The sequence below is a fragment of the Cynoglossus semilaevis genome, chromosome 7 (genome assembly GCF_000523025.1).
Source record: "Cynoglossus semilaevis isolate Cse_v1.0 chromosome 7, Cse_v1.0, whole genome shotgun sequence".
Classification (NCBI taxonomy): Eukaryota; Metazoa; Chordata; class Actinopteri; order Pleuronectiformes; family Cynoglossidae; genus Cynoglossus; species Cynoglossus semilaevis.
Window position 1 is genome coordinate 5,536,399 of NC_024313.1, and position 11,511 is coordinate 5,547,909.

At 40.8% G+C, this 11,511-nt stretch overlaps 1 protein-coding gene across 3 annotated transcripts in view; it reads right to left on the reverse strand.

Annotated features, from left to right (window-relative positions):
- Positions 1 to 11,511, reverse strand: part of LOC103380880 (uncharacterized) — a 101,644-nt gene that overhangs the window by 44,193 nt on the left and 45,940 nt on the right. The window contains exon 4 of one of the 3 annotated variants that reach the window (XR_521726.3): positions 2,754 to 2,858. The exons of the other annotated variants lie outside the window; for them this stretch is intronic. The gene's annotated coding sequence lies outside the window, so the exon portion shown is untranslated. The remainder of the gene's footprint in view (positions 1 to 2,753; positions 2,859 to 11,511) is intronic. 3 annotated transcript variants of the gene reach the window in all.

Consider the following 11,511-nt stretch of genomic DNA (forward strand, 5'->3'; position numbering starts at 1 on the left):
CGCCCCCTCCGGCCTGTTGATGCTGAGGCCCCATTTGTACACTCATCAAGCCGTAACACACGCACAGGCAGGCACACATGCATGCCATTACAGGCTAATATACAGTCAGAGCGGTCTACCCCCCCACCCCACACACACACACACACATACACACACACTGACTTTCACACACACAGATCTTAAGTATTACTCTTGAACAGTACTCCTCAAATTGTGGGGTGGGGGGTGCAGCGAGGTGTCGGGGGGGCTACTTGAATGATAACAAGCCTCCTGTCACTAGGTGGCAGCACCTCATACAGTGGTTTGTACAGATAAGAATATACATGTTATCAGGTTCTCAAAAGTATTTCAATTTGCTGGGGGGGGGGGGGTGGGTCCAGGGGTGTGAAAACATTTCTGTCCCCAGGGGGGCGCTGGACAAAAAAAATAAATGAGAATCACTGCTGTATAATACGCTGTAGAAGTATTTTGCCCCCACAACTATAGCTACTGTACACCAGGAACACACACACACACACACACACACACTGTATCTGCCTCCACTGTAACATTCACTGAACAGAGTGAATGAAGTAATCGTACGATCCCGGCCGCCTCGACGTTACAGAGGAATTTCCATGTCGCAGCATGTGATACACAGCTCTCCACGCTGCTAATGCCCCCGCCTGGCTGTAGCTGGACCACTGAGGGGAGTGTGTGTGTGTGTGTGTGTCCTAGTGGTGGTCACCCCTACTTCACAAGTCCTGTTTGTTTCTTGTATTACAGCCCATTAGAAACAGCAGACCAGTCTCTGCTGCAGCACAGACTGAGGCCTGGACTGGTTTGGAAATAGTTGTGACTGATTCAAGGCCTGACGTAAGACAGTTCAAATAAACAGGTTCTTAAAGCTGGGCGTTAACCACAGGACTGATCTGCCCTCCAACGACCACCGGCAGGACGTAAATGTGTGTTTCTAATAGTAAGAATGATAAAAATTTGAGACACAAATTCCAGAGTTCGACAGTGGAAAAAATACAACAATAATGTGTCAGATCTGAAGGATCTTTCACACCAATGATTCAAACTTGAAACTTGAAATATCAGTTGTTAAAGATGTTAAAAAAAATCATGAAACTATCTTTACTTTAATCTCTTGCCTTCATTACCCACAATGCAACAGCAAGGCCATAGGCCGAGTTTCAACTTTGAAAAATACATTAGGTGATATTTAGCTTTTGTAACCAATTCTTAAATATAACTTTTAGTTACAGTTATTAACTGTTTACTTCTCTACTTTTTTTCTTTCAGCTTGTTTAGAGACCTTATGCAATTTTTTTTGCAAATTTGAGATTTTTTTGAAAATTTTATGCAATCTTTGTTGTTTTTGGAGTAACAATAATCTTTGTTAACATTTAGGCTAACTTCCAAAAACTATTTTCACTAAACTTTATAATAAAATATTTATAAAAAAAATACTTTTCATGGTTAACTTTTAGCTTTTTCGCTCTATTTTGCTAATTGTACTAAAGACTTTCACTGCTATTTATTTACATTAATTTCTTCAGTTAATTGTTAGCTTTTTTCGTTAGCTTGAACATAACTCAGAAATGTCACACCAGAACTAGCTGCCCTCTTCTCCCACACTCCTCTGCCTGCCTCTCTGCCCCATGTGGCAGGGTAACTGACCCCGGCACAGACAGAGGGCCACACACAGCTGCCTCCAGCTTCTGCAGAGCCGGGGCCTGGCTCTCTGACGGCTGCTGCACTACATTTGGACGAGCTCGGCGCACAGAGGTGGAAAGGTTGAGTCAGAGCTGAGAAACTGGGGGCTGTTAAACTGTCACACTGATGCTGTTGGCGAAAAGTCACATTCACATCTGCATAAAAAGGTTTTATGGAGTAAAAACTGAAACTAAGGGATTCTGTTTGTAGACTTTTGTCACGTTGACATTTATATTCTAGAATATTCTAGTGTCCAGGTGCTGAGAATTACACATTGCGCGCTAATTGAACATACATAAAATATGCAAAAGCCGGTGATGCATTCAGGTGTCGCAGGTACAGTTTAGGTAAAAACAGTTGGATGGACACAAAGAGTCAGAAAAACACTTTTACTCGGCCTCTCTTTTCACCACTGCCCTCTGCTGCTGCACGAGTCACGGTGCATCCAATTCAGCAGAGTGTGTACACGTAAACATTACACACTTAAACATTCAGTGGGAAACGGGCCTGAGTCTGTCACCTTCACAGACTCAACTACTCAACTAGAAATATCTGAAGTCAGTACTGTTGGACAGAAGAGATGGAAAAAAATGGACCGTTTACAAAACTTCAGAAAAAGAGAAAATGTTTGGGTCATAGGTCAACTGTGAAAATATAATTAAAGAAAAAACAGCTCTATGTTTGCCATCAGCATCGGTAAAAGTTGGCCAGTAAATTATTAATGCCGTCTAATGTAACTGTGTGTCTTCAGACCAACACGACTGACCTGAAATCCAAACGCAGTGTCGGTTTCCAGCCGCTAGGAGTCAGGTTTTCTCACCGTATTTATTGTTTCAGTGGTGGACTTATTTATGATATTCTGGCTCTTCCGGCATCATTGTTTATGAGGATGATGATGGTGACAGTGACGCCCAGAGGCCACAGGTGGCAGTAGAGATGATCTCTCTCTCCACCACAGCACAGTCAACTTAATGTTTTCTCCTGAAACAAAGCTCCTGTCCCCCCTCCACCCCCCCACTCCCACCCCCTACTGTGTTTGAGAAATGACTTACAGTGACTTTGTCCCCTCTGCTGCTGCGTCCACTTCCCATGTCTCCATGTTGATGATGGTGCAGCGGGGTAATAACACAGCGATAGCGATCTCAGCAGCTGGAGGGCTGGACAAACACGGTAATAATCAGGAGCAGTAAACAACAGGCCGTCTTCCTACGGACAATCATAATCAGCAGAGGAAGTTTGACTGATTCCAGGAAAAACTAAATACGTGATGATGGAGCAGGAGGACGGCAGGGTCAACGCTCACACACACACACACACACATTTATTTACAGCCTATAAACCACATAAATCATATTTTTACAATAGGTTTACCTGTGATTTTATCAACTCTGATCTGACTCTGACCGTCAGTCCGTGATCATAACAGGATATTTACTCCAAGATCTAATTTAAGAACATTTACCAGAGTCAACAGCTTATTCCAGACTTGTCTTCTAAGAAATGCTATATTTTTTTTTTTTTTTGAGGGGGGGGCAGTAACGTTAAGGATCATAAACCAGTGTTTCTCAATGGGTGGGTTCCACCTAGGAGTAGGTCATTGGTTTCATTTGTTGGGTCACAGACAAAAAAATAAATGACATTTTTTAAATGAACTATAACTTCAATTTCAAGGTTAGAAATTTGACCTTTTTTTTAAAATTGTCGTTTTATATTTTTTATGTTGTAAGATTCCAAGAGTTATTTCAGAAATGACAAATTTGGGGACTGAAGGGAGCATTTTTAAAATTCTATATAAAAAAATCCTATATTTTCACAATGGAAATTTCCATGATTTGTGTTGTTTTTTTAAAAAGAAAAATCATAGTTCTCGTAATAAAGTAGATTTTTTTAACCTATTCTGTTTGTTTATCTGTAAATCGTGTACTTTGGCACCCCCTAGTTTTTTTAGTCATAATTACAAAAATGGAGTTCGTACAGAAAAATTTCAGGAACCACCACCATCATCGGCCCACAGAACAGTTTGGACAGAACTGGTTTGTTGTCATGCAGGAAGAAAATAAAAGAGTTTGAATTTAGATTTTTGTTTCTGAATTTAACTTTATCTGTACCATCGTTGTTGTTGTTCTGGACTGAAGTAAACAAAGAGTCAAAGTCGGCTCTAGTGGCCTGTCACACCTCTCACACACGTACCGCACATACATGCAGTACACAGTACACAGTACACAGTACACAGTACACATACACCCGCAGGCTATTATGTGCTGGGATTATTTTGGCAGGCGGCGAGTTTATTATTTTGTTTTATGGGGCTGGGAGGCGGGGGAGCTTGTTTTGCGGCGCTGCCTGTGATACGGCGGCTCTGTTTGTGAGCTTGTGAGAAAGGAAGCAGCAGAAAGATCAATACATCCTCTACGCACATTTCCAGCAGCGTGTGACGTGTGTGGGGGGGAAATGAGCTGGGTCGAGGATACTCTGCTTGTTATGGATTTGACATGAACTTGGCCCCCGGCGTCTCAGAATGTGATGGATGTATTATTTTATCTTCCTGTCTTTGTTTACCTGATTCTGGCTGCCTGAGTGGATGAAACAACATCCCCAGTTTGGCCTTTGGACGATGATGAAGTATAATAATAATAATGGCTGTAATAATAGAGCAGCTCCTCAAGGACCTGCTCCTGTGCCAGACACGTTAACCTGCTGCCTCTACAGTCAGACGCACGTGAGTGGAGGGCAGTTCACAGCTGAACAGGATGGCAACAGCTGACTGTTAGCTATTCCTGGGCTAACATTTAGATCGTTTTAGAAAATAAAATTCAGGCCTATTTTCTGCTGCCTAACTCTTAGCTTTTTCTGATGCTTATCTTCACTTTTCTTTTGGAATATAATCCCTGTTTAAGCCTTGGTGATGCAAGGTATTTTTGCTTGCAAACAAAAATTTGGCAAAATGTAGCTTCTTTGGCTAACCTTTGGCTAGTTTCTATTTCTGTTTATTTCTGTTTATACTCAGTGTTATTGATAGGTTTAGTACTTTTGTTTGGTAGCTTTGCTTTTAATCTTTTCTTCAGTTATTTCTGAGTTTATTAACCTTTTAAAGTTTTGGTATTCATTTTTTATTAGTCATGATTTTCTTATTTTTTTTTTTTACATCTGTTACAATTTAGCTATTTATTTTAGGTGAAGAATTTTTCCTTCTTTTTTTCTTCTTAACATTAACATTTAGCTTTTTATTGCCTCACTTTTATGAACATTGGACCGAACTAAAATAACTAAACTAAAAATGTTAAGATATTTTCAGGGCAGTCATTTTTAGACTTGCTTTTGTTTGTATTTTAAGGGCCTTCAGACCTGTTGTTAATTCTAATATAAAATTATATAATATTTTCACTTATTCATGGCTTTAGGCTAAAATGTAGCTCCTTTTCTAATGTTATCTAATAACCTTTAGGCATTTCTGTGAATTTTTAAAGAGAATTCACTGCTGATGAACCTGCACATGTTCTAAAAATAAACATGTCTTCAGACAATGATAGGGTGAGAATTTTCAGGGGCCGGGAACGTCAGGACTTCTGGCCCGGATTTAGACTCAAAAGACAAAGAGACAAATATAGACTGACTTTGTCATCCTGATGGGAATAATATCTTTTTACATCTGAGTCACAGATAATCCATCAGTCAAGAACCAGGAAAAAAACAGATGGACAAGTGAGCACTCAATAGGTTCATAAAAACGGAAATAAATATAAAAAATAAGGATGCATAAGGAATCATACGCTGTAGTCGGGCTACAGCTGCAGGTTTGAATCTGCAGTGCTCAGAGGAGCAACTAAAGGTTATCTCACACATACTAGTTGCTAAAATAGGAGGGGATTATTTTGCTGCGGTTTTCAGCAAAACAAAAAGCAAAAATATCTACAACGAAGGTTGATAAAATAGCTGAAGGTAAAAGTTAGCTTACAGACACCTGAAACTTCACAGAGAAACCAAAGCATCCACAATGTAGCTAAACATATATGCCAAACTATATCATCCAAAACGTTAGCCATAAAAAATAAGCTAAAAAAAAAAACACAAAGAAAATGAAAGTCAAAATAAATAGAAATATAATTAATATAATACAAAAATAAACTACTAGACTGTAACTGGTAAATAAGTAACAGGTCACAAGTCCCAGAACTGGTCCCCGTGCCAGACATTGAAACTGGTTAAAGTAATGATGGAGCTAACGCCTGCTCACTGCTAATCTTTGTCCATATCAGAGTGTGATTCCAGACGTTTTGTACTGAAGTTCATTCAAACACAAATACAAGACATGACGCTCCATGTGCAGTGAAATGGAGCTTCTCAGCAGACCCACAACAGCCGCCGTGACCTGCAGCTGGTGAACCAGCGCCACCGCTGACAGAATGAGCCCAGATGATTTCAGGGAGTCAGAAGGGAGAGACACTCCTCTGGAGAAAGGGAGGAGGCAGCGGTGGACGTGTGCTGGTGTTGGCCGCGTGAAGCTAAAAATACAGGTGTGAGCGCTGACTATAAATGAGAGGCTGATGACCTTCTGTCAGCTGTGGTCGGCCATCACGTAAATATAGTGTTGGATTATGGAGCTAATGTGAGTGGACGTCCCCACCACTGGACAGACACTGGTCTAACATTTGGAAAATATTCGCTTTTTTTTTAAAGCTATTTTTTCTTAGAAAAGCTAAAGCTAAAGAAAACTGTCTTTTGGTTAGTTTTGATGTAATTTATAGGTAACTTTGGCAGAATTTTAGCACTTAGTTTTCTATTAGCACATAATAATTAAAATTAAACAACTAAAAAGGAAAACTATAGTATTAGCAAACAAGTCGTACAGTTCTGAGAATAAAGTTTCAAAGTCGAAAGTGTAGAGTAAGAGTCTCAAGTTGAGTTTGTAATAAATTTGTAATTTTACAAGAAATAGCGTCACGTCTCTGTCCATTCAGTTTTACTCATCCCTTACTTTGAACCACCAGCACCCAGACTTGGCCGAAATGTGAGGACGTCACATCTGACCACTCCAAAAAAAAAAAAAAAATCAAGTGCTCCACAAAACACCCTAAATGGGTTTACATTTCTCAGAGCCAAACCACATAGAAGGAGAAAACAAGCTCTATCTCTTCAAATTTGGGATCATAAAACTTGTTTTTTCAACTCTATTTAAAGCCAGGGCTCAGCTCTAAGCCTCCGATGAGAGTAAGATTAGAGTTAAGGTTTGGGGGAAGCTTTAAAAACAAATTGCTATAGGTAAAAAAGCCAACATTGGCCAGAAAGGACGGAAATCCTAAATCTGGAGCTCTGCCTCCACAATCAGCTGGACTTGTGCGACCGCAGGTCTGAGCGGCGCTCCTGCATGTGTTACAGCACGTTCCACGGTCGGTCACGGAGACGGAGCGGCTACAAATCACAGAACTACATACAGTAGATAACAGCACTTCTCTGCTTGGCAGCTCGTCTAAATTAAAAAGGCATTTGTCCGATGTGAAATGATCTTGGTGGATGAGCCCAGATCTGTTCTGCACATTTCTGGGACGGCAGTAAATCCCAATCTGCGCTTCATTTTTTTTTTTTTTTTGCTGCTTCTTTTTGCCCCAAATGATCCATTACATGACAGTGAATCAGGAGCCTGGAGTTGAGTGGTCTCCGATGCCTCTTCACATGCATACCTCAACTGCACAACCCCACCCCACCACCCCCCCCTCCACAGGATACAGGAGATTGGGACGTCCAGAGCTGAGGCCCTGATGTCAGCGATGACTCAATCCAGGGTCTGGAACTCCACAATGCATTAAGAGGATTTTAAATAAAGGCTAAATGGGAGCAGTGCAGGAAATTAACTACGTTTACGAGGAGCTTTCTTCTTCCCTGGGAAGATTATTATTTTAGGAAGAATTTGGATCAAATATTTCCTGAGGAACTTTAATTAAATGTTCTATGATGTTACGACCAGTAAAACAAAAAAAATCATTTAAAGCAATGGAAGGAAATCGAATCTGTTTTACCTTCTTGAAGTTGTTATTTTATAATGTGAACTAAATGTCCTGAGGAACTTTAATTAAATGTTCTATAATGTTACAACCAGAGTTAAACAAAAAAAATCATTTCAAGCAGTGGAAGGAAATTGAAGTCATTCAAAAAAGTCATTTTTGTTGAATTTTTATACCAATTTAGCATTTTGGATTTTTTAAAAAATATTTTGAATTGATTTATTTTTCTTTTTGGGGATCGGTTTTAACTATTATATTTTATTAGCGGCTAACTCTTGGCTAATGTTTAAATGTGTTGGCTTTGGTTTAGTGGTCACTAATGTGATTTATGATCCTTAAACAGAGTGTTTAAGGATCATCCAAGTTGAAGACTTTTGAAATACAATACTTTACATGGTAAAAAAAAAAAACTCTGTAAATTATTTTAATAGAGGAGCAGAGAAAACTATGTGAATTTCACAAAAAGCAGCTTGGTTCAAGAGGAGCCACAACTTTCTTCTACACCGACTCCAGAAACCACTTGAATAAAACCCTTCGATGCATTTCCTTTTACCCTCCGTGAAGACCACTCTCAGAACCAGGTTCCCGCGGGAGCTTGAGATTAGCTAGAATGTGATGAGATGGTGACAAATATCCTGGCCTCCCCCGTATCAACAACCCTGAACGCAACCACAATGGAGCGCGACGAGGCTCCGATTGGACCGGGAAACAAAACATAACAAAAAAAGGAGCCGCGGCCAGGAAGCGGGGTATCGTCTTCCAGACCCCCGTCTGTTTGCCTGCCACCTGTTGGACATGATCATTACCACCGAGCGAGGGTGTAGGGGGCTCAGCCGGCCACATTTATATCAACAAGCTGGGATAAAACTGTCTAATTATCCCCCACGGCCCCTGGCCCGGCTCGGCCCCTGGCCCGGCCCCCAGACTCTCCTCGCTGAGCCGCTCCCATTTGCCAGCCTGGCCTGCAGCCAAACTCTGCAGGCTGGTATGTGAAATCACATGCTAATGACAGCTCTCTTTCAATCCCAGACCTGTGTAATTGCCCTGGATGGGTTACACACTCTCGGTGGCTCCGGTCCAGCTCAATAGCAGGAAGGTCAAGAGGAGGTTTAACGGAGTAAGAAGCAGGATTTATACTCTCACTTTTTAGGTTTCAGTAAATTACTGTCAGTGTTGACAATGATGACGACGACAAGTGACAAACGGCTCAGCTTCTTCTGGCAGCAAAGTCTGAGCGTTTCAATGTCCTGGCCTAACTCTAAATCTATTTCACTATTTGTAGCCATTAAGAAAAAAAAATGTTTAATTTAGTTTTCCTGAAGTTAAGTTTAACCCTAAGCTGTTTTTAGCGATCTTTTAGTTCAATCTTTGTTGTATCATTTTACCATTTCAGCTGCTTTACGCTGACTGAAGGCGACCATTTGATTAAGGCTGTATTTAGACATTTAGACTGGTTTAATATTAATTATTACTGACTACCCTTTGTTATTTAGGTCAGGGGTCTCCAACCTCTGGTGCGGGGACCAGTGCTGGTCCATAGGTCATTGGGTACCGGTGTTACTGCTTCGTAGAAAAAACGTTGGGGATTGCTGATTTAGGTCATAGGTTTTGTTGCTGTTTGCCCATTTTTGAGCTAACGTTTAGCATTCTGCTAGCCGATTGTTATCCTTTTCCTGTACAGTTCCAGATCCTAAAAGGCTAATTTTTATAAACTCAAAATTTAGAATTTTTAGGATCTGTTTGTGCACTTTGAGCGAAACTCAAAATTTAGAATTTTTAGGATCGTTTTTGCCAAACTGTTTGTGCACTTTGAGCTGAATGTTGGCATTTAATTATATTATATATTTTTATATTTATGTCAGTAGTTTCACATCCATGCGGTCAGTTTCTATTCCTTTGGGGCAATTACTTCGGCTCAGTTGCTACACAAATAGCTGCACCTCTTTTATTGACATCGTTTTATTCTGAAAGGTTCAAACTGCCGCGGGGACACGGTCCACACACAGCTGTCAATGACGTGAAACTGGGAGATGACTGTCATTTTCTCCAACAAATGTCACTTTAAAACGACGTGGCAGCACACACGTGATTAAGAAGCAAATGTAGACTAAATGTTAGCCATTTGCACCTGTGCAAAGCTGCCTATTATCATAACAGTTTTGATGGCTGCAGGGGGGAATGTGGAGGGTGGGAGCGGGGGCATCCATGCCCCCCGCCCCGACCCCCCGGGGAGGTAGCATTAAGGTCTTAATTAGGACGCAGGGGGAAAGATTCAAAGTGCTCCAAGATGAGGAGGGAGGCAGCGATGGGAAACCAGAGCGGATCATCTTCCCGAGTTCAAGGCTAATTGCTGTAAAGGATCTGACACAGACGTGCAGGGAAACACGGACGATATGAAACGAGACGACGTGAGGTCATCGCTAAAAGCCGTTAGGCTTCTTTAGCATATCTTGTCCATCTCTTTTATTACATCCTACTAATATATCAACTTCCATTCAAATGTAGCAAATGAGTGTAGGTCATTCATTTTTTCTGATCTTCTAGTGTTTTCCCTCTGGTGTCAAAAGTTGTTTCCTGGGACATGATTTTATCTACTCCAAAAAAAAAAAAAATCAGTCTACGAATAGCTGTCCTTTAAAGCACTGGCTACAGAAGCGTCACTCAGCAGCAGCAGTTACTGTGGTGTGTTCTCTTCCAGGAATTTGTCCTCACAATCTCTGATGAAGAGGCAGCTGTGGCAGATATGATTACTACAACTGGCCACAACACTGGACGCCAGCCTCAGGTTCCTGGACCAGAGACATGAACGCTGCTGCATTAACAGTCCGATGTGGTACCAAGAAACAAAGTGTTGAATATCAAACATGATTGAGGACATGATGTCTTCTTTAAATAAAAACACCCGCCGCTTTAAAGGACACGGGGAGAAGACGGTTCTGCAAAAACACCATCACTGCAGGCCTTTTATTACCAACCACCGCTGCCTCTTATTGTTTTCATTGGCCCCTGTAATTACAAACCTCATATCCAGCAAAGTTGGCACGCTTTTCAAAAGGGCAATAAAACTGAGATCTGTAATTTGGTAATTTGGTAACCTCAACCTTTATTTATCGAGCTAAAGGCCACAGAATTGACATTCCTTGTTTTTGCTGACAAACTCAATTCTATTTGTTTAACACAGTTTTTAGGTATAAGAAAGACAGACAGACAGACAGACAGACCGGGAGACAGACAGACAGACAGACAGACAGACAGACAGACAGACAGACAGACAGACAGACAGACAGACAGACAGACAGACAGACAGACAAGATAGATAGATAGATAGATAGATAGATAGATAGATAGATACATAGATAGATAGATAGATAGATAGATAGACAGACAGACAGACAGACCGAGAGACAGACAGACAGATGTCTCTATCGTCTAAATCTCGTCTTTTTCGATAACCATTTTTGATGCTATATTTTTTATATTCAGGAGAAACAGGAGAAACAAGTCATACTAGAGAAAAAAGGCCAAAACTGTATTTTAAATTCTCTTTCCATCCATTAATCACAGTCATAAAACACAAACAAAAAATAAATAAAAATATACAGAAGTTGTGGGACCCATCTCAGGTCTATCCAAGGACCTGAGAAGCCCTCGAGCCACATGTTGCTCTAAGCTGATTTTTCAGCACCTTTACTGTAGGTCACCAACATCAAAGTCAAAGTGGGATATTTTTTAATAAACGATTACTGCTGGACTTTTTATGATGCAAAATAACCAGAGAGCGTTCCCCCATCAAATGATTTCTTTTCTCTGA